An 11,188-nucleotide genomic window follows, 5' to 3' on the forward strand; every position below is an offset into this window, starting at 1 on the left:
TACTTAGCCTTGACAGAATAAGACAATTCTTTTTAATTTGATTTATGCCCTACAATAGTTGAGATATGCGTGCATTTTTGAAGCGACGTTTATGAAACATACAACTTACCAGGTAAATCATCTTGATAAGTGTTAGAAGTTACTAGTTTTAGTATAAAATGTGTATAATCATTAAGTCATTATTTCATGGTTGATTGTATTTTGCTGCTCTTGGTTTTACATTTCGTCTGAATTTCATATTACATGAAACGACTTAATTATAACATTATCAGATCCTTGACGCTGTCTTGTTTAAGTGTTGATTTCTCTTGAGACATCTCAAGACAGAAGAGTATATTTCTCTAATGAATTAAGGCGAAAAATTGAATTAGATTTTTATTTAAAAAAGAAATAGATTATCAGTAGCGAATAAAGTATTAAAATTTTAATATGATTAGCAAATTATACCTAGCAAGGTAAGTCGACCTTTTTTTAGCGATTTGACTGGAATGTAATTAGTATATTTGTAGCATGTTTTAGTTCAACATTTTCATAATTAATTCTAGAGAGTATACCCTTTTATAATGATGTACTAGTTAAATATTTAATGTATAAAATAAATGTACGATTTGAATGAAATTAATTTAAGATTACTAGAATTATTAAACATTTAACATGAGATCGCTTTTTTGATTCTAGAATTTTCTCATTAATTTACGAAGCCACAATTTATGGCTGGCAACTCTGGGTTTGATTACCACCTAAAAATATTTCTGTATAATAAATATGTTTAAGTTTCTTGGCTTGTTTTTTTTTAGAGCAATAGGCGTCTCTCAATATAAGGGTCCTGTCTCATATTCTGTGATGTATATATTCCAAATCAGAATAATTGTGACGTTTTTACTCTTATCATCAGAGCGACTTGACTGACACAAAGTTAATAATAATCCTGTTTTAGCTCACATAAATATTCACTAGAGTCATATTTATAGAAACAAATCACTTTGCTTTTATCACATAAGATAGATATCTATGTATCGTATCCTAAAACCAACTTAGTGAAAGGGCAAAATCTTCGCAAGTAGGCTGTAAATATTCCCGTTCTCCATATCAATGCTTCGACTGATCCATCAGCTTTGGGTATATAAGTGGGTGGAAAACTTTGTCTTCCGATACTAATATAACTGGTGCCTAGATTCGCTTACGTTTAATTAGAGTAGACGTTCTTTAGACATCCAAATTACTATAACAATTGGTAACGTTTAGTACAAGTATCACCTGGACGTTTGCCCCCTGTTCTATAAAAAAATCTTAACTACTACCATAGTTATATTATATGCCTTACCAAGGAAAGATAATGAGTAAAATTCATTACCAACAGAGCATCTGTTACTGACACTTGATTACCGTTATACGCGTTTCACGATACGTATGGCATGATAAAGTTTATTTTGAAAATAGCAATTTTAATTACTATGTATGAAAAATGTAAATATCTGACATCAAGGTGGACTAAATTATGTTATTTGAGTCCGAATAAAGCGTAATTTCAGTTTATAAATGTCCATCTCACCATACTAACAAATACTCAAAACTTATTTTGAATTACTGACCTATGGACTTGCTATTTCATTATAGTCTATAAAATATTGATAATTTTCTTAACAAAATGTGATCTGACTTAGTAATTCATTATAGTCTATAAAATATTGATAATTTATTAACTAAATGTGATCTATTGAAGGAAACTGTTTTCTATAGATTCAGACACACTTTCAGATAACGTTACAAAACATTTCTGAATGTAAGCAATATAAATTAACCAAAAACACGAATATTTAAAATTGGCTCAGTCATGCCCATTGAATTGGAAAATTATTCCACATGTGCCAAGTTGTAATTGATTGTCGCATTGTTCAATTGCAAACGCAAACAGGCAGTAAACTTATAATTCGTAATCTGCAGAAAATATATATCCTGGCATAGGTATGCTCTTTCTTTCTGTGATATCTGTGCCTTTGCAAGTATGTAAGGTTTCAAGTGAATAATGAAGCTGGAAAATATGTTTTGCAAATTTTCTTAGAAAAAATTCAAAGCAGACCTCTTGAACTAAGCGAAGTTTGGACATTCTCGTGCTTTATATGAAAAAAAGGTGATGTAATAAGTGTATAATGTGTGTAAACTTAAGAGTTAGGTATATACATATTATATAGGCAGTTTTTGCTGCGCACCCACCCAACCACTATGTGGAAGCTGTCCAATTCGACTTAGGGCTTCGACTTCGACTTCCTTCAAGAAAAGAGCGTACGAATTCTTAAAAGGCTGCCAACGCACTTGCGAGCCTTCTGGAAATATGAGTCCATGGGCAACTGTATCACTCAACATCACATAACTCCTGCCCGTCACATAACGCATGCTCCTATTACATTAAAAAAAATCTAGCCATGGATGTTTTTAAGGTTTTTTTCCAGTTATAACTAAGCTATATCTAATGAACGTTAAAGAAATACAGTAAAGCTTTTAAAATTACTAAGATGGTCATACTTAAAAACTTTAATTAAAGAGATGTGTTATTTTCTATTAAATTATTATAATAATTTCTAATTCCAGAGCCTATAAACAGCGAATGGAGCCGGCTTATGACATTTAATCCGAAGTAACCTTGTTACATGTAACGTTTACAGTAAAATTTTGCAACAGAATTTGCATATTAATTAGTATAGGCCCCTAAGGGCCTCTTTGGAAAAGCCTTCTTAGGCTAATTTAAATGATTTTCAGGTAAAAATTTCCTTATATACCTGTAAATATAAATAACAAAATAAGCCTTAATATGAAATTGAAAATGATGTATTTAATTACTTTTTTTAATAGTGTTTTGCTTCTTTATTGTATTATAAAATTGAAATTTGTATGCACCCAGCTTATCATAACTGACAACAGTATTTAATATTATAATCCCGAAATACGCGCATAACAAAAACAAAACATCTTTGATACAAATATATAAGGCATATGAATTCTATGGCATGCAAGCGGTACAGATAAAATTAAATTAGAATTGACATCCACTGGTTCAAACTTTGTAATGAAGTAAGTTAAATTAAATTTTTATAACAAGTAAAGTGGCAGAGAGGGAGTGTTTGATAGACTGGCTTGTGAGTAAATTGTCTCTAAATATTTTATTTAATATTTTAGTTATTTGAATTGTATTTAAATAACTAAATTTACATTTTTTCAATAATCTTTCATCATCGGACGTCGAGGCAGAATACGAAATACCACCCGTATCACCTCGACGTCCGATGTTCCACAACCGTATTTAAGGCAGTCAGTCAGTCAGTGCCGCGATCCCTCTGGCATTGAGGGTTTGTCCATGGGCAGTGATATCACTTAACATCAAATGAGCCTCTTGCCCGTTTACCCTATGTTCTATAAAAAGTGCTTTATGTATGAGTGTCAAATTGTACTTACGCTCTGATGAAAAAACTTTTACGTGTCAATCATTTGGATTTATCAAATTAATCAATTTATCATTTAAACTAAAAATAATAGAAGTTTTTAGCCTAAAGTCGCAGAAATCTATATATATATCTTGATACGCCAACTATAAAAGAGATTTCTATCTTTATTCAAAGAGTGCTCCATTCCTTATCAGACACATTCATCACTTAATAAAACGTTTACATAAACAATTTAGTTACGTTACGAGATCAATAGGCAATGTCTTGGATAATAAATATAATATGTATGAGGAAGACAGCGCTCTTTCCTTGTACGGATAAATTGCGTTATGTCATTTCTCCGTTGATCATCATAATTAACGAGCTTTGCATGTCATGTTGGTAAAATCAGTGATACAACAGACTAATATTACGTTGATACACGTCAGAATATCGTTTTACAAAAGTATTAATATGCTGGCTAAACGTAAATTTTAACTAGATTATCTTACATCGTGGTGAGTGAAAGTGTTCTGCAAGAACTGCTAGCTATATGCTAGCTAAATTGTTTTTAATTTAAAAGTACATAAAGAATTGGCGTGCTCGCTTGATATTCATTGCTTGTGGTGGCGTCCTTGTGTCGGTTTATCTCTTTCCCTAAAATATAGCGATGGCCATGCGTCATACTCGTGAACGGGTGCTATTTGTGGTGACTGGTCGTACTTGAATTCGTGTATGCGGTGATGTTAGTTATTTCGACTATGTATTTGCGTCTTCCCACGAGAATGTTAGTGCATGCATTTCACCTGCTATTTCACCATGCCTCCTGCTGACCGAGGAACTTTGACAATCTGACAAAAATCTTTATTTTTAATTTATTTTACTATCATTTATTACTTAAGTTGTCATGTGGAACATGGTGTAATGGTTGCAGCTCAGTAAAACATTGTGTAAACAAAAAAACTTGGCGATTAAAAAGTGTGGCGGAGAGTTTATTGTCAGTTCTTCTCTTCTGCTCTACGCCCTTGATTTGAGAACTGGCAGTAAATGTAAAATTAGAAGCATTTAATAAATATTTCTTTTTTGACGTTCATAAGTGTACATTATGTTACCTACATGAATAAATGATTTTTGATTTTGATTTGATATGTATTGTATTATTATATACATAAGTATAAATATTTCATTACAGATTTTTGACTTCGAGAATATTTTTGCAAAAACATCAAAATAAAACACAATTACACGCTTTCATTATCGAAAACGATCAAATAAAAAGTGAACGGTGCAATGAAAGTTCTAAGGTAATTGGATTTCCATAGCACGATTTAAATTAACATTCACTTTTCATGACCTTTCAGATATTTGGGTTTTAATCTAAAATTTATTATTTATTCGTTTAGACCAACTAATTGTTGGTATGTTCTTATTTTATTGTGTAATTGATGGTATGCTCAAAGACAATTAAACAAAAAGAGATGGAAGACTTACAGTGGTACAAAAAAACGTCGTATAAAATGTTATAACTACCAAGAATAACCTAAGAATAAGCAAAATGTCTACTATTAAAAGTTTCCCAAATTCAAGCTAATGTTATTTCGGTGAATTTAACTTTCGTAGTTTATAACAATTGCAAATTATAAATAAAATTATATGTAACATTATCGTATTATGCAAATGACTAAGGTATAGCAGAACGGTAGGTTATAAGGTATAGTTATACCAACGTTGTAAAAAGTTTATTAATAAGAAATTATGATCTCCTCATTCTTAGCGTATTCTAAGCATAACTATTTCTGGTATAAGGTTCGTATAAGTAAGTTTTTATTTGTATGGTACAAATTAGAATGATCTAGTTTTCTTTTAACTGAAAGGCACAACTATTCATACTTTTTAATCTAATTTTATCGTGAAGAGCACTGTAAATAGACAAACTGACTACGTTATTGGTAATTCTATATCTAAAGTTCCGTTCTATGTATTTCCTAATAAAGAACTTTTAGTAAATGGAAACTGAATTCGAAACCATTACTTTAAAATTCCCATTAGTAAGTAAGAGAAGCCTTGGAGCTTTGTACGCTTTTAAATATTTGATGTTTAATGCTTCCGATTTTTAGATCCAAGTAAAAATATTTATCGATATTTATACGGTTTAAGATATATATTTATTATTATTACAGTTTAACTATTTTGTTATAATCAATTGCTGATTTTTAGTATATAAAAAGATCTTTTTACTTTAGAAGACTTATAGGTTTCTGATTTCTCAAATCTTATAAACGGTCAATTCAATCATTATTGGGATCCGTTCGTGAACCGCAATCTATAAAATTAAGCTCCCACCATCAATAGGTGCGTTCGGATATCGTAGCTTTTTACTTAAATAGATACGATATATCGGGCTTGAGCGGTTTTCCTCTAAAAGGGACGTAAATATAAGTGTGCCCATTTACGCTCGTCACGTAGGAAAGCCCTCGGGACCAGCTATTACAGGTTACATGCAGTAAATCCCACCCAACGATCTTATATCACGTGATTAGTGAGTAACTTGCCAATTATTTAAAAGCCTTCTAGCGTGACTTTAGGTTTAAGTAATCGAGCCAATTTCGAATTTCAAATTTTATATGTTCAATAGTGTGCAAGTTTGTATGGTTTAGTCAAAATATTTTGTTAATGTGTTAATAGATTGCGATTGTATACATAAGTCGGGGAAATGGCGCTGCGCTACGGCGCGCTTTATCCGATTGGCCCATATTTATATGTATATATAAAAATTAACGAAATTTCATTATTCATTGTATTATTTTTAAAAGTAACTTTTAATCTCGGAACAACAACGTTCCGTCAACTGCCATTGTCATTATAATTTTACTAAATAAAAGTCAAATTTATTCAAAGCCTTTTCTTCTTCCTCTCAGTATTGTGTCTAGTTCTTCCACCATATTTTCCCGTCAATTGTCTTTTTTTTCTCTTTAATATATTCCTCTAATCTCACTCCATCATACATATTGGTATAAGCATCATGTGATCCTAAAAGAGCGAAATAGGCTCAAAGGTTTATCCATTGGCTTCAGTAGTTTTTTTATTTATTTATTTATTAACACTTTGTTGCATTACATAAAAGGAAAATATTAAACATAATTTAATGACAAGCAACTGGCGGCCTTATCGCTTTAGAGCGATTTCTTCCAGACAACCACTGTTAGTAAAGGAAAAAACCACTATGAGTATATTAGATAAGGTAGGCAAGAAGTGCAAAAATAAAAAAGGGAAGAAAAAAAACATACTTAACAGAAACAAAAAGAAATAAAAATAAACTAAACTGATACAAGTTACATAAAACAAAATAAAAAGTAAACAGTGCACATGAATCATGACAATCTAATTCAAGATCGGTCTCACGTCAGTTAGTAGTTAGTGATATGACATGGACAGGTAATGTTTATAAAGCAGAAATTTAAAGGAAGATAGAGAAGGAGCTAAGCGAATAGTGACGGGAAGTGAATTCCATAGCCGAACTGCTGAAACCTTACAGGAATCGCCAAGAAAAGAGGAGTTATGAGATGGGATTTCAAGGGTATAGTTTTCGGAAGAGCGTAAACTATAGTTATGTGGACCCAAAAATTTGAAATCATTTTTGTGATAAGAAGGAGTTTTAGGATTGAACAGGATGGAATATAGGAGATGGAGAATATGAGCATCACGTCGCTGTCGAATGGGTAACCAACCTAGCCGCTTACGGAACGCAGAGATATTTATTAATTTTCTATCCAAACACGTCATACATCATGTAAAATAACGTCGAAATATTCGATAGCTCTCAGACTTACTTAAACTTGTCATATGAAATTGTTGAATTTGAACAGTTTCGTACGTGTTTACGTCGCTCATTCGATAAACTTTGGATATTGCGGAGTAAAATTAATTATTTGTTATAAACGACTTTTGTGATGTGATATACTCGTATTGTGCCATAGAAATGGTTATCTCAAAGTTTTGTTACTCGAATGTAATAGATTTGAGTCGTGGTAAAAAATACCAAAGATTTTAGAAGAAATTAAATTCGTGGCGGAGAGTTTCTTACCCGCTCTGACTTGCAAACTCATAGTATATGTAAATTTAGAATCAATTTAGCATTTTTTTTGTTGAAGTTCATAAGTAAGTGTACTCGGTTACCCATATGAAAAAAGTTATTTGGAGTTTGAGTTTACCAATACACTACCAGCTAACAAAGCGTACGATGGCTGGATCTAAACCACTACCGTACCTACTTGAATAATGAAACTGAAAAGTTAAGTTATAAAATGTTCCGTATATTCATCGAAGCTTAGTTGTCGTCAATTACAAAATTAGGCTACCCAACGTCTGTACAGACATTTTATAACTTAAACTAAGGCCCAAAACTAGACGCTGATAACGGGACTTATGTATTTTTACTGCCCTCATCACTTATGAACGTTTCCTGGAGCAACATCTGGCTGCCAGCTTGACCTGCTTCAGTAATAAGTCTTTCTTCCGCAACACAGTAAGCTATATTGTTGGAGAAATTACTCTTAGTTGTTAACAATAGGTTCTTCAATTATAAGCCAAACAAAAATTTCTTTATCAAAAGTTATACGTAATATTATTAACAATATAAGAACACGGCGGGGTCTGTACAACCAAAAAGGCTCGCCCACTAATATTATTAGGTAATTTACTAATGGCCACTATTGTGTTTTCACATCAACCTCATAACTAAATAAAGTGGGATAAAACAGTGCTCGCGTTTATTGTTTGCTTTCTTTGTATCTGTTGATATCAATAATGTTATTTTTAATTGCATAAATCTACTAGCTGTCATGGGTTCAAATCATTTACTTCAATGTTCGCAATTAAATTTCTTAATTAGTCGTAAGGTGTATTTAGTACAATGTACCTACTTGTTTATACAATGGATATCGCAAATTTAATTGGGATTTTACTTGAGAGAATGGTGAATAAAGATATCGTAAGTGAACAAAGAGATTAGTGATATTAATATATATTATATTATACAACAATCTTCCAACTTACCGTATTTACCATGCAATTAATGAGGTAAAAGTTTCTATTAAGTTTGAATATTTTTTAGTTGTATTATTTTATTAACATTTTGTGGATGCTTTTTTACCTTTTTCCTTCCTAGCTACCAATGGAATGTTAAATGCTTATGTTCTAATATAATTGACGTGTATGTTTATAGAATGTGTGATGTCAATATTTTTATATAATTTTATGCATATACTTTGTTTTATTCATAAATATACAACAAACATGTTAAATGAAAAATTAAGTTTCTAAAATAAAAATCCTATCTCAATATTTAAATGTTATCCTCGCGTAAATTACAAAATCCTATTTCAACGCCAGCGAAAATTGATACTGCTGTTCCGAAACAGAAACAGCCGTAAGCGGTATTCTGCTTCAACGAATTACGCAACCAATAACATACAGATAGGGTATGAAAAGGTTTTCAATATAATTAACGTTTAAAGGAAAATCAACTTTATTATTTAATAGAAAATAATGTGTCAAGCGATTCATTTTCGGATATCTAAACACAACATTAACTAATATTATACATCCTAGCTAAAAGCACTAAAAACGTTTGACAGATACTAATTTCAAGCGCTTAAAAATGTATGTAGAACAAATAGCTGAAGTCGACCATTAATACAGTGGAGCGTGATTTAAGTAAAGTGTTTATGTAACAAAGATTTAGGTTCAAACAAATATTTAACATTAAAACATGTGAGATGAAAAGCGAATCCTATTATTAATGGTACCCCAGACGTATTATAGAAGTCTGCACAAATACCAACCCAGTATTTGTGCAGACTTCTATAATACGTCTGAAGCTTACATGATTGATAATATATGGTTCCAAGGTGGGAAAGAAAGGGTATTTATAAAGATTTTCTATTGCTTGTATGTTATTGTATGTTTAGATTCAGACATCAGATTGATATCAGAATATATAAGAATTACCTTGCAAGAAGTTCGGCTAAATAATTAGATTGGATTATTTAGATAAATGACTCTTTTTTGCCTCACAAACACATCTTTTTTGAGATACCGCCATTGACACATTGCCAGAAAGCTCGCAAGTGCTTTTAAGAATTGGTACGCTCTCTTCTGGAAAGACCCTAAGTCGAATTGGTTCGGAAATACTTCAGTGGCCAGCTGGTTCTATATAGTTATGGTGCGTGGCACTGCCTTAAGAATCGCTCAGTTATGGAAAAAAGGACGTCGTGATGATACTTAATGTCCGATGATGACAGTCAGCTGTAGTAGGTTTTAGTCCAAATAACTTAGAGAAGTTATTTGGACTAAAACCTACTGTTCAGAGGAACACAAGTAAAAAAATAGAATATGCAGAGAGACCCCACATGTCTCTCAACGTCAAGGGATCAAGCAACTATGAAATAGGAAGGAAGGAGGCTAACGCCTCGCTGCGGTTCTTTAAGATTTTAATAGCAACTGTAGAAAAAAAGACAAGCTTACTGATCGTATTAAATATTGTGTCATATCTTAATATTTTACTTTCAGTCGTAGTTTCCATTTCGGTTAGAAACGACGCGTATTTATTATTGTAATCGAAAAAGTGCAACGCGCTGACGCAGCGCTGCGGTCGCGCTACGATGAATCGTTGACCTAATTGTTACTGTGTAATGAATTAAGGCAAGGTTTTGATTTTATAATTTTAATTATTTTAAATTCATCATGGCATCTCCAATTGTCAGTGAAATTAAAACCCACTTATTAATAGCTGAATTGAAAAAGGAAAGAGCCCGATGCTCAGACCTGGAAACTATTGTCCATGAACTAAAGGAACGGATAGCTCAGCTCGAGCAAAATCAACCCTTAACACAAAGGGATGCGGCAGCCGCTGAACCTATCCAGTATGAGACGGACGAAGAAGAACTGGCTAAAGAAACGGAATGGGTGCGACAAAAAAGCAGAAAGAAAAGGAAACTAAACACCTCCCCTTCCCCCATGAAAGAAGTTACTTGTTGTGAAGTAGCCAAACAAAAGTCCAAAAAGGAACCCCTTCCACCCCCGATTATCGTCGAAAATGTGATTGAATACCAATCATTTTACGACACTTTAATGAAAAAAGAATTAAATAAAGACTCCTTTACAGTAAAAATGCTCAGAAATGGATCGGTGAAGATCAATACCAATAGCGAAGCTACCTATAGATGTATCACAAAACATCTAAAAGAAGAAGAAGCCTCGTGGTTCTCTTACGAAAACAAGCAGAACAGACCAATAAGAGTTATGGCAAAAAATCTGCATGCTTCTTGCAAGCCTGATAGGATAGTTGAAGACCTCATCCTCCAAGGATTTAAAATTTTAGACGCAGCCGTTAAATATAGCTGGAAAAACAAGGAACCGCTGAACATGTTCATTCTCTCTTTCCATCATGAGGAAAACATAAAGAACATTTATCAAATCAAATCGATACTTGGCTGCAAAATTGATGTACAGCCACTGAAATCACCAAAATTGATTCCTCAATGCAAGAGGTGTCAGGCATATGGGCACACACAGAAATACTGCTCCAAGGAGCCGAGGTGTGTAAAATGTACTGCAAAGCACCTCACAGTAGACTGTAACAAGCCTCGAGACGCAAAACCGAAGTGCGTTCACTGTGGTGAGTCACATCCAGCTAACTATAGAGGCTGTGTAGTTGCAAAAGAACTGCAAAAAATGAGAAACGTCTTAAAATCAAAATCAAATACAGA

The sequence above is a fragment of the Pieris rapae genome, chromosome 13, assembly GCF_905147795.1.
Source record: "Pieris rapae chromosome 13, ilPieRapa1.1, whole genome shotgun sequence".
Taxonomy (NCBI): domain Eukaryota; kingdom Metazoa; phylum Arthropoda; class Insecta; order Lepidoptera; family Pieridae; genus Pieris; species Pieris rapae.